The sequence below is a fragment of the Pelobates fuscus genome, chromosome 5 (genome assembly GCF_036172605.1).
Source record: "Pelobates fuscus isolate aPelFus1 chromosome 5, aPelFus1.pri, whole genome shotgun sequence".
NCBI lineage: Eukaryota > Metazoa > Chordata > Amphibia > Anura > Pelobatidae > Pelobates > Pelobates fuscus.
In genome coordinates, this window is record NC_086321.1 from 275,374,363 (window position 1) to 275,394,146 (window position 19,784).

A 19,784-nucleotide genomic window follows, 5' to 3' on the forward strand; every position below is an offset into this window, starting at 1 on the left:
TTATATATACGAGTGCCTAGTCAGGCCTAAATAAAGAACAATATTTGAGGATTTTTTTTTAAATTCATAATCTTTCCAGTAAGCCATGATTCAGCAGGATGTATTTTCCTTTTTAGGCATAGCCTGTCCATTTTGGAATATAGAAACTATATTTATTACTAGTTTCTTTACTTTTGAATGCATAATCTGTTTCCCCCATAGACGCCACCAAATTTCTTGGTGGTACTGTGCCTGGTATATATACGCTTCATTTCTTGTTTCCCCCCCATAGTTCTGTCTTTATCAAATAAAAGACTTACTCAAATGTATTCAAATTGCCAATTTGGGGGGCTGGGCCGGGCCGCCAAGCAGCATGGCAGCAGAACACGGAGGCTCCGAGCTTAAGCCCTAAAAAACGGCATAAAACTTGCTAAAAACCTGCCCCAGGACCGGATTACATGCTGCAATACAATGGGGCACTACCCAAGCACCCATAGGATACCAGATTACGGCCAAAAATTCACGGGGAGCACCGAAACTGATGAACCCGGCCTACACACCTGCATAAGCCTGCTTGAGCTGCAGACAGAGAACAGATGCCTGATTGTCTGACCGGAAGAAAAAGCACACCAGCTATGTGGACGCTGGTGGAGATTTACACGGGTGAGAGCAGCGGCCCCGCTCCGCCCCCCCCCCCCCGGCCGGTGGGGGTAATCCCGGCCTCATGGAGGATGCAAGCCCTGGGACGGACGCAGCCGCCCGGGGTACACGCTGACCTCATGTACAGGCAATGACTGCCTAACCGCGGCCGCCTGCTATCTAGACCCGAAGTCAAGGGACGATTATTGCCTGGGCTACAGAATCAACACACACCCTGGACTTAACGGCCTACAACAGCCCTGTCTTACCCTCAGAAGCTGTCTCGTGGATGAAGGAGACGCACCATGAAGGTCTGGCATGGGCGACTCACGCTGGCCCCGGCAGGACCAGGTACCGGACGGATCAACCAGGCCGTGGCCTCGACCGCGGGAGAGGTGGGTGCCCGGGCATCAAGGTCTGGGGTGCCCGGGAAGCCGAGTCCCTGGCGCCGCGAGCCCGGTGGGGCGGGATTGTGCCGACCCCCTCGACGGACCGGTGGTCGTGGGGGACGGAGGCCGGCTCCAAGTATGTGGCCGGCGTCGGGTGAGACACAGGGACACACTCCTCAAGGGAACCACGCAGAGCTGGGGAGGTGCAGGGAGCAGCCGGCCGGAGGGTTTTTGTGGTGGGGCCCAACGAACAGCTTCAGCTCCTGAGTGCCCACGGAACTGTGGGGGACCCGACCGGTGAGCGGTGATCGGACTGGGGGTGAGGGAAGGAGGCCTGGCACCCTGGAGACAATGTGGGGGTAGCACCATGGGAGGCCTTCCCAGATGGACATGGGAATTCACACAGCGGCCCTGCGGACCGCGGGCCTGCAATTGCAAGCTACGTTTATTTCTTACTTATTTTATTTTTAAGTTCCCACATTTTGCATATAATATGTTAAGCTAGTTGGTATATACTCTGCACTAACCCTTTTGAACCGATACCTTACCCTGAGCTTGTATACCATGCATACAGTTGTCAGCACTATTGGCGTTCTTAGCATTTTTATTAAGGCATATATGTGTTTGAACCCGCAAAGCGCAGTTATCAGATGCTTAACCATGAAGCTTAACGCCCACGAGCAGCTAGCGTAACATAATACATATGTTCATTATGCGCAGTTTGTGCGGAAATATGTGCTAATGCATTCATGTAAAGTCTATATATGTTTATATGTGCTGACAAATTCGCCTCTGCGCAGGTGATGTTCTGCATTGACCTTTTTGAACCGATACCCAAGCCTCTGCGCAGGCGACCGTTTGCTTTCATAACAATCAATCTGATAAGAGTACACAAGATATGATACCAATAAACATATTTAAAACAAATTGCCAATTTGCTTTGAGTGGTCAAAAATATCACACTTTTTGACCTTTTAAACCTCTTATTGCTTAATCGGTACATTTAGAGCTACTGACCTGTTTCAAGGTGAAGTGCCTTCTAAAGAGTATTGAAGCATTTCATTGAATCTGTGCAAGAGGGCACTGGGGTGGTGTGTAAGTATAAATTCTGCATTATCAAATTGGGTGAAGAGGGGACAGTCTCTGGGTGCCAAGGAGAGACCAAGTTTTTTTTTTGTTTTTTTTTTAAATGACTCCCAAATGGTCGAGCTCTAGTGGTTATGAGTGACCTTTAACTTTTTTTTTGCAATTCTTAATTTATAGGATAAGTGATGAGAAAATGCATGCGCAATGTAAAAATTACAGTACCATTTATTCATTTCAAGTTTAAATTATAGGTAGGACATAAATGCAGAACCAGGGACAGGGAGGGGAAAGATGGATAAGGGGAAACTGTGAAAGAGTACAAGGATAAAGACATTACTAGAAAAGTACGCCCTGACTATGATGAAGAGGCATATTCCCACCATGGTGTCTATATGTTGTCTTAGCTTTTGGCCCTAACCTCCCTAATACAAGGAACAGAAGCTCCCATACAAGACAAGATGTATCACAAAGATATATGCTGTGTTAAAGGTAACAATTCAGACATCACTCACCATTCGCCTGATCCAGCATCTTCATCTTCTTTCTTTAGCTTCATAGGTGTTACTATTCATGTAACACCCACCACTAGTCTGTCTGAGCCACAAAAAAACTCCATTAAAAATAAACCCAAAGCACACCAGAAAACATTGCTCAAAATGCTTTTATTTATATGATAGAGATAGAATATCAAAAATACACTACAAACATAAAGTGCAAGCATTCAAAATGTACACCATATAAAAAAAAACACATAAACCTATACAAGCAGATAATAGTGTGTCATAAGTTATACTAACCCAGAGCTGGAGACTACAAAGCCCTGACGATTTGGCACACAGCCTTCAAAAAATCTTTAAAAACCCACATCTTCATAAAAGTGTATCAACTAAACTGTTAATAGCTCCCAACTGATTCCTCTCTTGCAACTTGTCATTAGTCTAATACTGTCCATACCTTTTGTGTCACTTTACCTCACTCCCTCTCGCATGTAAGCTCATTGAGCAGGGCCCTCAACCCCTCGGTTCCTGTGTGTCCAACTTGTCTGGTTACAACTACATGTTTGTTCATCGACCCACTGTAAAGCGCTGCGGAATTTGTTGGCGCTATATAAATAATAAAATAATAATAATAGTAATAATTAGGAGACTAGACATTTAAATGGCAGATTAAATTTAATATGCAAAGTTATTGATGTAGAATGCACAATGCACAAACTTACATCCTAAATCATGGGTGTCCAACCTGCTGCCTGGGACCGCTAACAGTGCGGCCCGGTTGCCGTCTGTGCTGCCAGGCAGGGAGGGAGGCAGGGAATCCATTCAGTGGCGTAGGGGGCAGCAGGAGGAGGAATGCAGAGGTGCGCAATAACGCGCTGTCTACATGCTCCGCCCTCACGGTGTTCCAAGCAGAAGATCTCTGACACTCTGTGCGGGTGGAGTGAGAGTCTGAAGTCCAGATCAGCAGGGGCCAGCAAGCAGGAGAGGAGCAGGTAAGAGCTTGCTAATATTGTTGTGGTTTATTTATTTTTTTGTGTTTGAAAGTGTTTTTTTTTGTATGCAAGAGTCTTGAGAGGGAGCAGGTATTTTTGTGAATGGGTTTGTAGGGGGACAGGGGTCTTTGTAGATGGGGGGGCAGGGGGCTTTGCACAGGGGGCAGGAGTTTTTGTGAATGGGAGTGCAGGGGGTTTGTAGGGGGTGGGAAAAGGTCTTGCAGAGGGGGTGAGAAGGGGTTTTGTAGAGGGGTAGGCAGGGTTTATTGTAAAGGGGGGCAGGGCAATGGTTTTTATAGAGGGGGGCCTTGCAGGGGATTTTGTAGACTGGGCAGGGGATTTTGTAGAGGGAGTTGGCAGGGGATTTGTAGAAGGGGAGACTTAGCATGGGGTTTTGTAGAAGGTGGGGGGTTGTAAAAGTGGGTCTGGGCAGGGGTTTTCATAGAGGGACAGGTGTTTTGTAGAAGAGGGGGATAGAAGTTTTTTTTTTTATTGCCTACTAAAAAAAAAAATTAGAATACATTTGAATTGGCAGAGGGGAGTGCCAAAAGCTCTAGGTACGCCCCTGATCCCATTACATTCTGTGCTCCACCTGCACAGCTTTCAATGGACTGTCCGCCGGGATATGACATCATTCCGGCATCACTGCTGGGCGTGCGAGGGGCCTGTGCATTAAGAAAGCAGCAACCACTAGCCACCAGGAAGAGGATCCACTCCAGCGCTCCCAGAGCAAGTTAGGGAGGCTGGGCAGACCTCTTTAGTGTTAAATGTGTGTGCATGTGATTTTTGTGTATGTTGTGTCAGTGGTTGGCTGTGTGTGTGGGGGGGGAGCAGGGATCTGTGGACATATCTGTGATTTTGTGTGTAAGTTTGTGATTATGTATGTGGGTCTGTGATTGTGTGTGTATATCTTTGATTGTGTGTGTATATCTGTGATTATGTGTATGTTTCTGTGATTATGTGTGTGTGTTTGATTATGTGTTTGCATGTATGTGATTATGTGTATAGGTGTGTGATTTTATGTGTGTAGATCTGTGATTGTTTGTGTATGTATGTGAGTGTGTGTGTGTGTATGTGATTGTGTACATAGGTATGTGATTGTGTGTAGGTCTGATTATGGGTGTATGTATGTATGTGATTGTGTGTATAGGTCTGTGATTGTGTGAGGGTATATCTGTGTATGTATATGTGGGGGTCTGTGATTGATTGTTGGTGTATGTATGTGATTGTGTGTGGGGTCTGTGTGTGTGTACATTTGTGATTGTGCGTATGTATGTCACTGTGTGTATAGGTATGTGATTGTATGTGTGTGGGTCTGTGTATTTGTGATTGTGCGTATAGGTCTGTGATTGTATGTGTGTATCGGTGATTATGTGTGTATAGATTTATGGCTGTGTGTATAGGTCTGTGAATTCTTCACTTGAAAAGCATTTTTAAAAACGCGTGATTTTATTATTATTTGTTTAAATAAAAGTAAGATTTTTAGACTACCTATTTGTTTTGGGGCAGTCTTTAATACTTTTATTTAGTTTTTTACTTTATTTTATTTGTACCCGCGCAACCTGTTTTCCATACACATCAGGTCTATCATCAAAAGTATCCTAGGTGGGATTGTTCTACCCACGCTGTTACCATAGAGTGGTTTGTCTGCTCTCAAAATTGTAAGTATATTTCATTTTACTACTACTAATTTGCACATATGGAGAGCACTATGGGCTTTCTTTTTCTTTAATTGCATGTAAACTACACTACAACTACCGTTTAAGGGATATCCTACAAGTGGGGAGTTGAAATACCACTGTAAGCTGTTTTACCGAGAGCTGGATATAGCTCTGAAAAACGTGAGTTGGCAATTTTTAGTTCTACGTTGTCTATAGTCCATAGACTTACAATACTGCACTATTGGTCTCCTATTCTCTCTTTTGCATATGCCATTGATGTGTGATACCACTCCGGAGACATCTTATTCAACATTTGAAGACATTTAAAACCTCAAAAGGACATTTTAATCTTTTACTTAGTACCTTTTTTGATTACTTACCACAATATTGTATCTATTTTGGCGCTACCTGTATCCTTTGTTCTGTTTGTTTGATTTATCCTTAAAGGTTTTGAGGGTTACCGTCCTATTCAGGTGTGCAGCCCCCTTGTGATCAGTTATTGTAGCGCTGTTCCACCCTTGCTTTTTATGAACTTAAAATATGCATTTTTTCGGTGTATAACGGTGTAATTATGTAACTAAGTAATTAATGTTGAAATGAGAGAGTACTAAAAATTGCTCTATAGCTAGTAATGCATGGAAAGGTTTGAGGTTTTGAGCGAGAGCAAGGACAACAGCTATCATGAACACAGATTCCTGGAGAATTTGAGTCATTACCATAATGTCCCACTGTGCTTGCTCCTTCCTCACCTCAATTTGTTGGTGTCCTGGCATCCCTCCAGTGCAACCAAATTGATCTGGCTTATTTACAATATTCCAGCTTTCACTATTCCTTGACTTTGGCTTAGTTTTGACTTACACGTTTTTCTGATATTCACAACCTGCACTAGTTTTCTCTTTTTGCTGCTCCTCTGGATAACCACGTTAGAGTAGTTCACGGACTTTAAGTGTTTGTTAATGTTTATGCAATTGTCCCCCAGCTACTTTGCTCTTTTTTCATTACTTTTTTTCCCCATCAATTTCCCCTTGGTATAGCTTCTGTTGCTGATGGAATTTGTGAACCCAATTTTATCATCAACACAACAAACTAACCTTAACAACGAAGACGAACGACAACCAACAACACACGACCACCCAAAACATGATTTGTGTACAAAGCTACTAAACTTTCTTTTCTGTAACCACCGAACATGAAATATACCCTCAAATGGCTTTTTGCATAAGCCACGTTATCGCTGTATTTGTCACTTGTCCTTTGTCATCTCAAAATAAAGAATTTATAAACTGAGTACGGGAATTTGGCCTTAACTCTTAACAGAATGCAATTTGTCCTTGACTGTTTGACACTCCTGCACCAATTTTGACACCAAAAAACTTCCAATAAAGAATTTGGTACACCTGTTCTATGCAGTTGCCGAAACCCTGTATCATTCTAGGATGCCGGTCTCAATGTTGTCAATTCAGCATCACTATTTTGTTTTGACACAGGAACTTGACACCTACCAGCAGACCTACAACTTTAAACCACATTTAGCATTGATGTGACACCCGATTTTCTTGCCCGAGAGTGTATTAGTTTACACGTTTTATTGATTTTGACCTGTGGTCTTAATTTGCCTATTCTATCTTCTGTACTCCTGACCTAGGCTCTGTTAGCCATTTTGTCTCTTTTTGAAATCATGACTGTTTTTTCGTTCTGAGCTACCTGCTTACAGGTATTTCACCTTCTATATTAGCGATCTGTGTTAACCCCAGTCATACTAAGTACTGGTAATATCATCTTCCCTGATATTCTTTCCTGATATTATCTTTCCCCAAGTTTGCATTCTGGATTAATACTAACCATGAAAAGCTAATAAAAATGTCAACTTTGTTTTCTCATATTCAAGATAATTTGCATATGTGGCGAAAGTGACCTCACCACTGGTTTTTGGAGGGGCCTGTTTGCCAGCCTCCTGCCCTTCAACTATGGCCCTGGGATGTATTGCCCTTTAATTGCCCTTTAAGGAACTGATTTGGGCATACTGTATTTTATTATGCTGCTGGCCCTTTAAGAACCATCTGGGGACATACTGTGGAGTTACTGGGTGGCCACCATTTCATGTATCAGAGGCACATGGTGAGAACAATGGATGAAGCACATGGTGAGAACAATGGATGGCGGCCATTTTAACTCACAGACACTGTTTTGACTTTTCTACACGGTGCCATCTCGCCGGTATTTGGTGCACAAAGACATCTTTCAGTAGTTTTAAACTACATTACATTTAACAGTAATTATTTTTCATATAGCCTGTGTATGTTCTGCGGAATCTGCATTAAACCGTATCTTCCAAACAACTGAATGGATCTGGGTGAATTTTGGATATGTGGTTCACCCAGATCCCCCGGTTCCGAGGTTTTATGGGGTTATTGCATGTTTTAGGGTCCCTGTGATATGTTTTATAATACTGTATTTTCCTGCCTGTGATAATTAAGTTAGTCTATTGTGTTGAGCTAATTGTATCACAGGCAGAGGGGAGGATTTCTGATGTAATGAATGGGAGTGTTAGCTGTGTTGTAATGCGTTGATCGGTTGTTCTTCAAAACCCTGTGGGCAGTACTATGTGTGTAGAATGTGAATAAAAGAGGCTGTATGTGCCAGTACAGTCAGTTCTTCTTCACCCTCAATCTAGAGTCCTGTCTCTTATTGGGGGAATTGCTATATCACTACAAGGGATTGCTATGCTCTGCATACTCCCTTAGCTAATCACTACTAAGCTCTTTTAAGAGCTTGTTCCTGGTTCACTCTCTTGGAGGAGAGGTTCACCCACTGGAACCTGGAGCCTTGTCGTAGGTCCAGGGTGGGTAGGAGACGGCGATACCCCTACCAAGCTGTGGCGGTTCGTGAGGTCTGCAGTGGTTGTTGTGTCTGGCGGAGCGCTTGGAGCCCTCAGGAAGCGCTAGGAGCATCCTTCAACGGAGGTACCCAGTTGGGGTGCCAGGTGATCCGTTACAGCATAAATAGACAATTTATTCAAGGATTACTGGAGAGGTCTAGTTCATGATTGTTTGAGATGAGTAGCAATACTAATATTTTTTTTTTTACCCAGGATAATGTGTTTTGGACATCCCACAGAGACACGGCAGCGTTTATAGATTTTGCATTGATCTTAAAATATGATCTGAAGATAGCCACCTCCTTTTATAAGAAGTGTTTAATCATACTCCAAGCTCATGCACAGGCTAAATGTATAAAGAGAAAGAAAAGAATGATAGAGCCAAGAGAGCTGGATTTGAAACCATAGGAAATTAAACACATTTTTTTATAAAATATTTTACCAGGATGAATACATTGAGATTTCTCTCATTTTCAAGTGTCCTGAAAACAATCTAGAAGGTATCTAGTAGGAAAATAGAGGAAAGTCAAATCAGTCAGGCCCTGACACACACACATACACACACACACACACACACCACTACCACCACCACCACCACAACCAAATGATGAAGATGGATAGCACTGTTATATGGTAATCAGAATTATAATAATATATGTTCTCTATGATATGCACTGCTGACTAAATTGTAAAATGGTAGGAGGCAAAATTGGAAATCATCTACAAACTGTCAGATTAATACCATTGTATTGCTTAATATTAACACAACCCCTTAAATATGGTTGTTATAAATATGTAGACAAAAGTATAAGTACAATAGGAATAAGAATTTTCTGATGTGTCTTAATACATGTACTATACTGTTCTGTTATCCAATGGCTCTAGTGTGCGAACTCTGCTCTATTCAGCTCAGCTATGCATGAAAATAATGTGCTGGAGGTGTTTGATGTTATGTGAAAAATGTCAGATTGGTTTCTCTTATGCATTAATCTATTAGTAAAGAAAAAATGATCTTTAAGCTTTCTTTTAGATAACAATGTCTCCTCTGTGATAGGACCTCCACAGCGTACTAATTCAAAGGCCTTTGTATGCAATCTCATTACTTTCAACCAGTCATGTAAAATAGTTGACTTATTCTGACCTATATTTAATATAGCGTGCAAAAAGGGAGATATTAAGTGCAGTTCCTTCCATTCTTCTAAAATTAGACATCGGAATGAAACTATAAAGTAGATAATGATATAGACTAAAAAGAATTCCTTTGCTCTTCACACCAAAATGTATTCTCAGATAACACATATCTTTAGTAACAAGCTGAAATGTTTTATGTGTGATAGTTTTATTTGCTGCTTCTTGATTTTTCGAAACATAAGGGTAAATTAACAGATTGGATTTGGCAACTGAGTTTAAAAGTAAATGTAAGTACAAATTCTTGACTCAGGTATTGTTGAAATTTCCACCCTTGCTTCAGTTTGCGGTATTAGCCAAGTGAAAGAACATATCTTTGCTAGTCTTAACTCTAGATGCCAAGTTATAAAATAGACACACCATAAATATACTGTTTATTTCACTACAATTTACAGATCTTAACAATGCATTGTTAAGGATAGAGTCTACACTGATCAGTCACAACATTAAAACTACTGAAAGATGAAGGGAATAACATTGATTATATTATTACAATGGCACCTGTCAAGGGGTGAGATATATTAGGCAGCAAGAAAACAGTCAGTTGTTAATTTTCATGTGTTGGAAGCAGGGCAAACAAAAAGATATGAGTGACTTTACAAGGGCCAAATAGTGATGGCTAGACGAGTGGGTCAGAGTATCTCCAAAACGACAAGTCTTGTAGGGTCTTCCCGATATGCAGTGGTTAGTGCCTACCAAAAGTGGTGCAAGGAAGGACAACCGGTGTACCGGCATCAGGGTCACTGGTGCCCAAGATTTATTGATGCATGTGGATAGCGAAGGCTAGCCCATCTAATCTGATCACACAGAAGAACTGCTGTAGCCAAGGCCGGACTGGGGATTCAAAGCAGCACTGGAAAAAAATCTATGCCAGCCCCATAAGTCATTGCGCCACGTATTGTCACATGTAATACGTACAATGGGGTGGCAAGACATAGCCCCTTACATATTATTGGTCAATATATATATATATTTGGTTTTTCTAGTATAAAGTATTTCTTTCAGAGTCAAACATTTAATTATACAGTAAGCATACTCACATGCAGACACACACAATCTCATTGACATACGCAAGCTCATTGATACACAGCGTCATAGACAAACAATCTCACTGATATCTATAAGGTCATTGACATAAATACACAAGTTTACAGATGCACACAAATAGGCTCATTGACAGACAATCTCACTGACATGCACAGACAAGCTTATTGGCATACACACACACAAATGTAGTACAGACAAACTCTGACACACGCAAGCTTACAAGCTCTGACACGCACAAGCTTACTACAAACAAGCTCACACACACGCACAAGCTTACTACAGACAAGCTCACACACACACACAAGCTCACTCACTAGCAGGCACACACACAAGCTCTCTCACTAGCAGACATATACACACAGACAAGCTCACTCACTAGCAGGCACACACACACACACACAAGCTCTCTCACTAGCAGGCACACACACACAGACAAGCTCACTCACTAGCATGCACACACACACGCTCTCTCACTAGCAGGCACACACACACAAGCTCTCTCACTAGCAGGCACACACACACACAAGCTCTCTCACTAGCAGACACACACACACAGACAAGCTCACTCACTAGCCGGCACACACATACACAGACAGGGCTGGCGCCACCGTTAGGTGAACTAGGCATTCGCCTAGGGCGCTGGCCTGCTCACCCTGTCTTGGGCCGCAGTGCTGGGCGTGCGGCTCTAGAGTCGCCCCCCTCAGAACCGGGCCGCTCCTCCAGGCACCCGAAGGTGGAAGCGCCCAGAAGAGCCCTGTCACAGTATGGCAGAGCAGGCACCTTCTTACCTTGATCACAGGTGCCTGCTCTGCCATCAAATCCCGGTGATTGGAGGAGAGGGGGGAAGGAGAAGGCGGCGAGGGAGGCTGTTCTTGCAGCCTCTCACTCCTCCCTCACGCGCCCTCTGTGATGCAGTGAGCCGGAATATGACATCATTCCGGCCCCGGCCTACTAAACGGCGGGCGGGAGGAGTGAGGAGCTGCCCCACACTGGATCCTAGGAAGGTGAGTGTTTAAGTGTTTGTCAGTGAGTGTTTGTGTGTGTCACTGAGTGTCTGTCTGTGTGTGTGTGTGTGTCATTGAGTGTCTGTGTCTGTCAGTGAGTGTCTGTGTGTCTGTCAGTGAGTGAGTGTATGTCTGTCAATGAGTGCCTGTCTGTCTGTGTGTGTGTCTGTCTCTCAGTGAGTGAGTATATGTCTGACAGTGAGTGTGTGTGTGTCTTTCAGTGAGTGAGTATATGTCTGTCAGTGAATGTGTGTGTCTGTCAGTGACTGTGTGTGTGTCTGTCTGTTACTGAGTGAGTGTATATCTGTCAGTGAGTTTGTGTGCCAGTGAGTGAGTGTATGTCTGTCAGTGAGTGTCCATGTGAGTGTGTATGTCAGTGAGTGAATGTCTTTCAGTGAGTGTGTCTGTCTGTCAGTGAGTGAGTATGTCTGTCACTGAGTGTCTGTCTGTGTGTGTGTGTGTGTGTGTGTGTCTGTCTCTCAGTGAGTGAGTATATGTCTGTCAGTGAGGGTGTGTGTGTGTCAGTGAGTGAGTATATGTCTGTCAGTGAATGTGTGTGTGTCAGTGACTGAGTGAGTGTATATCTGTCAGTGAGTGTGTGTGTCAGTGAGTGAGTGTATGTCTGTCAGTTAGTGTGTGTGTATGTCTCTCAGTAAGTGTCTGTGTGTGTTTGTCAGTGAGTGAGTATATGCATGTCAGTGTGTGTGTGTGTGTGTGTGTGTGTTTGTCTGTCATTGAGTGAGTGTGTATGTTAGTCAGTGAGTCTGTGTGTATGTCTGTCAGTGAGTGTCTGTGTGTGTGTGTGTGTCTGTCAGTGATTGAGTGTATGTCTGTCGGTGAGTTTCTGTGTGTGTGTGTGTCAGTAAGTGAGTGTATGTGTGTCAGCGTGTGTGTGTCTGTCAGTGAGTGACATGAAGGGGCGGCAAAATGGATCAATGGATCTTTGCCTAGGACGGCAGAAATCCTTGCACCAGCCCTGCACACAGACAAACTCACTCACTAGCGGGCATACACACACACACAAGCTCATTTACACACACACACACACACACAAGCAGGCACACACACACAGAGACAAGCTCACTCACTAGCAGGCACACACACACAAGCTCTCTCACTAGCAGACACACACACACAGACAAGCTCACTCACTAGCAGACACACACACACACACAACCACTGTCATGGCTGAAGCTTACCTGGTAGGTGAAGTTTCCATTTTGTAGCCTCTTCCTTCTGGCGAGCAACGTGTGTGGGGCGGGGCTTACGCGAGGTAGGTGGAGCTATGGTCAGGAGGCGAGACTTGTGTGCGGAGGCGGGGCATGCGGCCAAATTAAGGTAAATAGTGCAGAGAGGCTGACTGTAACGTTTACATAGGTTGATATGGAGCGCAACTGCAGATTTCTTAGGACTTAGATTGTTGATTAGGATACTTAGAGAATAGAATGGGAACTGTGTATTCAATATTGGAAAATACAGGTACTGTATCTTTAATTACTTCGCTGTTGGTTTAATTGGAGTAAGCAGCTTCCGATATACATGCAATCTAGCACATTGGTGTTTGCAAGTTTTAAGGAAATGGAAGAAGTTAGAAATGAAGTTGTAACAGGAGTGATTCGTTTTGGAGTTAGAGATAGCAGGCCTGGGAGCAGCTGTAGCCTGAATGCTTAACGGACTTGAGAGCAGGCTGTAACAGAAATGCTTGGCAAACTTGAGAGCAGACTATGGCAGGAATGCTCAGCGGGCTTGAGAGAAGGTAAGCTCTTATCACAGATATAACAATTGACTTAGCTTCCAAAGGGTGAAAAATCAGGTTCCCGGAGTTCTCCTCCGGGGAGGGTTGTTTCTGAGACAGGATGAGGAAAGTCCAGATGCTAGCCGTGGTCGAGGAGAGGAGAAGGAGGGTAAGTAGAATTCCAGTCCGGTTCGGTACACAAGTAGAGGTCACAGAGAAACTTTTAGCCGGGTTGATATTGCGGTAACGCTGTTCAATAATCCAGCGTCTTGTATCTGGCGCGGTCGCATTATGTAGCGCGGGGAGACCGCGTCAGAGAAGGGGTGTGGCTAAACTCCGTCAACCCGGAAGAGACAAGGAATTACCGATAGTTGAGGCATGACAGTACCCTCCCTGTAAGGAGCACCCACAGGGTGCTATCAACATGGTTTAGAAGGATAGCGTTTGGAATGCGGCAATTAACCTGTTTGCATGGATCACAGAGGAGTTTTCCCATGTATCTTCATCAATTCCGTAACCCTTCCATCTAATGAGGTACTGTAGAGAGCCACGATGGATCCATGAATCCAGAATCTTTTGGATCTCGTATTCTTCTTCACCTTGTACCAAAACAGGATCAGGAGTAGTAATTACATCTCTATGGAAAGGGTCAGGAAGATGGGGTTTGAGCAAGGAAACATGGAAGACAGGATGAAGTTTTAAAGTAGGTGGAAGCTTCAATTTCACAACGTTACGGTTGATAATTGACAATATTTGAAAAGGACCAAGAAAAAGGGAACTTAGCTTCTTTGAAGGACGGTTGGTGGATATGTTTTTTGAGGAGAGCCAGACAAGATCACCAATTTTATAAGCGGGAGGAGGTTGTCTTTTAGTATCAAAAAACTTATTTTGATTGGAGGATGCTAATTCAAGATTTTCATGTAATTTTCGAAATAGGGAAGACATGTGAGAGATTTGATTTGAAACGGTGGGGTTAGATGAAGGAATTGTATGAGCAGGAAACGAAGAGGGATGAAACCCATAATTGGAGAAGAAGGGAGTCATTTTGCTACTGGTATGAACTAAGTTGTTATATGCAAATTCGGCCATGGGCAACCATGTCATCCAATCATCTTGTAAGTGGGAACAATAACATCGTAAATATTGCTCTAAGCATTGGTTAACTCTTTCAGTTTGCCCATTGGTTTGGGGATGATAAGCGGAAGATAGTTTACGTTGAATACGAAGAGAAGCACACAATGCGTTCCAGAATTTGGAGGTAAACTGGGTTCCTCGGTCTGATATGATTTCATCTGGAAGTCCATGAAGTTTCACTATATTATCGAGGAATATTTTTGAGAGTTCAGATGATGAGGGTAATTTCTTCAAGGGGATAAAATGGGACATTTTTGTGAAGCGGTCCACTACTACTAAAATGATGGTATGATGTTGAGAAGGGGGAAGTTCCACCAAGAAGTCCATAGAAATGGATTGCCAAGGTCTCTCCGGAATCGGTAGATTCAATAATTGACCAAATGGGTGATGATGTTCAGATTTGGATCTTTGGCAGGTTGAACAAGTTTTGACATAGGATTCGATGGTGGTGTCCTGGCGAGGCCACCAATAATATCTCTTGGATAATTCTAGGGTCTTTTTTATACCAGGATGACCAGCAAGAGGAGAATCATGGATAAATTCGAGTATTTTATTTCTGAATGCGGGAGGAATGTAAATCCTGTCAATAGAGACCATCTTTCTTTGATAACTTAATTGATTTAGGAAGTTCAAGAGCATCTTCACTTAGGCCTTTTATGTCATCTATAAGGGACGTTAAGATTCCGATGACTGTATGCGGAGGAGGTTCCAATTCAAGATCTTGGTGAATTCTGGAAAGGGCATCCGCTTCTTTGTTCCTAGATCCGGGTCTAAAAACAATTTCAAGATTAAACCGGGAGAAGAAAAGATTCCATCTTACTTGCCTAGCAGAGAGAGTCTTGTTGGAGTGAAGATATTCAAGGTTTTTATGGTCAGTATAAACCATTATAGGAGTTTGTGTTCCTTCAAGAAGATGTCGCCAGGTATCTAAGGCTGCTTTTATACTCAATAATTCTTTTTCTCCTATAGGGTAATTTTTTTCGGCAGGAGATATTGAACGTGAGAAAAAGGCAACTGGATGAAGAGGATCTTGAGGAGTTTTGTGTTGAGAGAGGACAGCTCCGATGGCTGTTTCTGAAGCATCTGTTTCAAGGACATAGAGACATGTGGGGTTTGGAAGTTGAAGAATAGGAGCAGTTGTAAATCTTCTCTTTAATTCATCGAAGGCTTTTTGAGCCTTTTCATTCCAATTGAAAGGATGTTTTTTGCTGTTAAGTAGATTAAGTGAATGAGCTACATCGGAGTAATTTTTAATAAATTTTCTGTAGAAGTTGGCAAACCCCAGAAAACGTTGTAATTCTTTTACATTAGAAGGAATGGGCCAGTTGAGGATACAATTGATTTTAGAACTATCCATGCTTATCGAATAAGGGGTAATAACGTAACCTAAAAAGGTTATTTCATTGACGTTAAAAATAAATTTTTCTGGTTTAGCGTATAATTTATGAGTTCTAAGTCTGGATAACACCCATCTCACGTGTTTTTTGTGTTCCTCAGGAGTGTTAGAATATATAAGAATGTCATCTAAATAAATGATAACACAGACGTCTAGAAGATCCCTGAAGATGTCATTTATAAAATGTTGAAAGGTTGCGGGGGCGTTGCAGAGGCCGAAAGGCATCACAAGATACTCGTAGAGGCCATATCTTGTTCGGAAAGCAGTTTTCCATTCATCGTTAGCCTTGATTCTAATGAGGTTATATGCCCCACGGAGGTCAAGCTTGGTGTAGATAGTAGCAGTTTTTAACCGTTCAATCAATTCATTTATCAGGGGAAGAGGGTACCGATTTTTAACTGTTATTTTGTTTAAAGCTCTGTAATCTATGATGGGACGTATAGTCTGGTCTTTATTTCTCACAAAAAACATACTGGAGGCAGCAGGTGAGCTGGAAGGTCTAATGAACCCTTTACGGAGGTTTTCATCCAAGTATTCCTTGAGGATTTTAAATTCAGATTCAGAGAGAGGATAGATGTGCCCAAAAGGTATGGGGGCACCAGGTATGAGGTCTATGGGACAGTCGTAGGGACGATGAGGTGGGAGTGTTTCAGCTTCCTTTTTACTGAATACGTCCGAGAACTCAGAATAACAGGAAGGTATAGTTGGTTCTTCAATAATCTGAAAAATTGGAATATGTTGTAAGCATGTTTTTTTACAATAAGCAGAGTTAAAGGTGAGAGAGAAGGGAGACCAAGTAATTTGTGTGTTGTGGGTCCTTAACCAGTTGATTCCTAGTATGACCGGATAAAGAGGTGATGAGATGATATCGAATATAAGATATTCAGTATGTGTATGATTGGTGGTTATTCTTACAGGAATAGTTTCATTTAGTATAGGGCCCGAGGATATGAGGGAGCCGTCAATCACTCTGACAGAAACAGAAGTGCTTTTGCGAACACAAGGAATTTTATTTTCGGTTACAAAGGATGAATCGATGAACACCCCGTTTGCACCAGAATCAATGATGGCTTTAGTCGTAATTCTTTCTTTGTCCCACTGTAATATGAGAGAAATAGAGGAGAATTGAGTGGTTGATTTAGAGGGAAGTGCACTTAGTATAGAAGTGGTATGAGCATGCGTACCGCCTTTTGGCCGTTTCAATAAGGGGCAATCTGGGATCAAGTGATCTTGCGAGGCACAATACATGCAGAGGTTTAGTAGACGTCTTCTGGTTTTCTCTTCTAGAGTGAGAGGACTTCTTATTACCCCTATTTCCATAGGTTCATTTTGTAATGATGGGTTTTCAGTTGTTTTTGAAGGACTAAATGTTTTTTTCCATAATGAACTCGAGAGAGCTTTTTCGGCCTTTCTTTCTCTAAGTCTTCTGTCAATGCTGATTGATAGTTGAATCAGCGCGTTTAACGTAGTAGGGAGTTCAGTTCTAGAAAGTTCATCCTTTACTGCTTCGGATAACCCAATTCGAAACTGGTTGCGCAGGGTTATGTCATTCCATTGAGTTTCTATTGCCCATCTTTTAAATTCAGCAATGTAGTCTTCGACAGGTCTATGTTTTTGCTGTAGGGTTCTAATGGCTAAATCAGCTGTAGATTGTTTGTTGGGATCTTCATAAAGAAGAGACATGGCTTCCAAAAATTCATCCAATGAGTCTAAGATGGGATCTGCATTTTCCAAGAAGGAATGGGCCCAGGCCATAGGTTCACCTCTTAGAAAGGAGATAACTGAACAAACCTTAGATCTTTCGGTGGGATAAGATCTAGGTTTTAGAGCAATTAATAACTTGCAGGAATTAAGAAACTCCCTGTATTTGGATCGATCTCCAGAAAACTTTTCGGGATTACAGACAGCAGGGTCGCTAGCTGAGTGCATAACAGTATGAGGAGTGTGTGTTTGTAAGTCTCTGACATAAGTAAGAATCCGTTCATTTGTAACCTGTAGGTCTTGCATGCCTTGGGCAAGTGTATCGACTCTTTGATTCAGCATAGTAAATTTAGAATCGAAATCTGCTGGATCCATTACAAAGGCTGGATTATTCTGTAACGTTTACATAGGTTGATATGGAGTGCAACTGCAGATTTCTTAGGACTTAGATTGTTGATTAGGATACTTAGAGAATAGAATGGGAACTGTGTATTCAATATTGGAAAATACAGTTCTGTATCTTTAATTACTTCGCTGTTGGTTTAATTGGAGTAAGCAGCTTCCGATATACATGCAATCTAGCACATTGGTGTTTGCAAGTTTTAAGGAAATGGAGGAAGTTAGAAATGAAGTTGTAACAGGAGTGATTCGTTTTGGAGTTAGAGATAGCAGGCCTGGGAGCAGCTGTAGCCTGAATGCTTAACGGACTTGAGAGCAGGCTGTAACAGAAATGCTTGGCAAACTTGAGAGCAGACTATGGCAGGAATGCTCAGCGGGCTTGAGAGAAGGTAAGCTCTTATCACAGATCTAACAATTGACTTAGCTTCCAAAGGGTGAAAAATCAGGTTCCTGGAGTTCTCCTCCGGGGAGGGTTGTTTCTGAGACAGGATGAGGAAAGTCCAGATACTAGCTGTGGTCGAGGAGAGGAGAAGGAGGGTAAGTAGAATTCCAGTCCGGTTCGGTACACAAGTAGAGGTCACAGAGAAACTTTTAGCCGGGTTGATATCGCGGTAAAGCTGTTCAATAATCCAGCGTCTTGTATCTGGCGCGGTCGCATTATGTAGCGTGGGGAGACCGCGTCAGAGAAGGGTTGTGGCTAAACTCCGTCAACCCGGAAGAGACAAGGAATTACCGATAGTTGAGGCATGACACTGACAGGGCTGTCAGACCGGCCCCAGGTGCCGCGGCCCACCGGGAATTTTCCCGGTATCCCGGTGGGCCAGTCCGGCCCTGACTGTAGCTCAAATTACTGAAAAATGTAATGTTAGCTATGATAGAAAGGTGTCAGAACACACAGTGCATTACAGTTTACTGCATATGGGGCTATGTAGTGCCCATGATGACCTCTGCCCACCTCCAAAAGCACCTTCACTGGAGGTGAACGCATCAGAACTGGACCATGGAACTATGGAAGAAGGTTTGCTAGTATGATGAATCATGTTTTCTTTTAGATCAGGTGGATGACCGGGTACGTGTGCGTCGATTTCCTGGGGAAGAGATGAGAGAACTACGCACTATGGATAAACAATGGGAAGAAGGCAGGCTGGCGGAATCAGTGTTATGTTCTGGGCAACATTCTGCGGATGCTACTTTGACATACACCAGATATTGTTACAGACCATGTATACCTTTTCATGACAGGTGCATTGTCGCCATATGGGCAGGAGGAGGTGTACGCTAACAACCCACCCCTCACCTGAGAGCCAATCAAACGCAGACACTCTAAGGTATCGGTCAATATGTCCACAGCTTTATTAAATAATATAATAATAATAACGATAACTTCAAAATATATAAACTGAAAAATGTAAAGTCATTGGCCGCCCCCACCCAACCATGCGCCAACAATACATATCCCATACATAATAAATAAAGAAATGACCCATATTGTAAACATTATTATAACAATATAAACATTATTATAACAATATATAGAAATAATAATCCAGGATGTCCTCACAGGTCTTGAAGTGGAAAAAATGGTATTAAATGTAGAAAAATTACATCCAGCAAAGAAATCGACCTTTCGACCCTGACGGATCTTTTTCAAGATCTCAGAATGTATGAAATCGTGCAATTATATATAAAATATAAAATTAAACTTAAAATTAAAATCAGTGCAGTGTCGTCCCGTAATCCGTTACGACCCAGAAGTGTAAGGAAGCCGCATGTAACATCATAACGTATTGACGCACTGCGGGGTATTGCGTAGTTATTATGGTTACCAATATACAAACATGCCATGCCTTTGTGAAACCTATCAAGTGAATGGTATCAGCAACCAGGGAGAAAAATAAGAATAAAATCTATACAGGGAGGAGACATTGCCCGCCCCCACCCAACCATGCGTCAATACATATCCAATACATAATAAATAAGGCAATGACCCATATTGTAAACATTATTATAACAATATAACGACATATATATATATATATATATATATATATATATATAT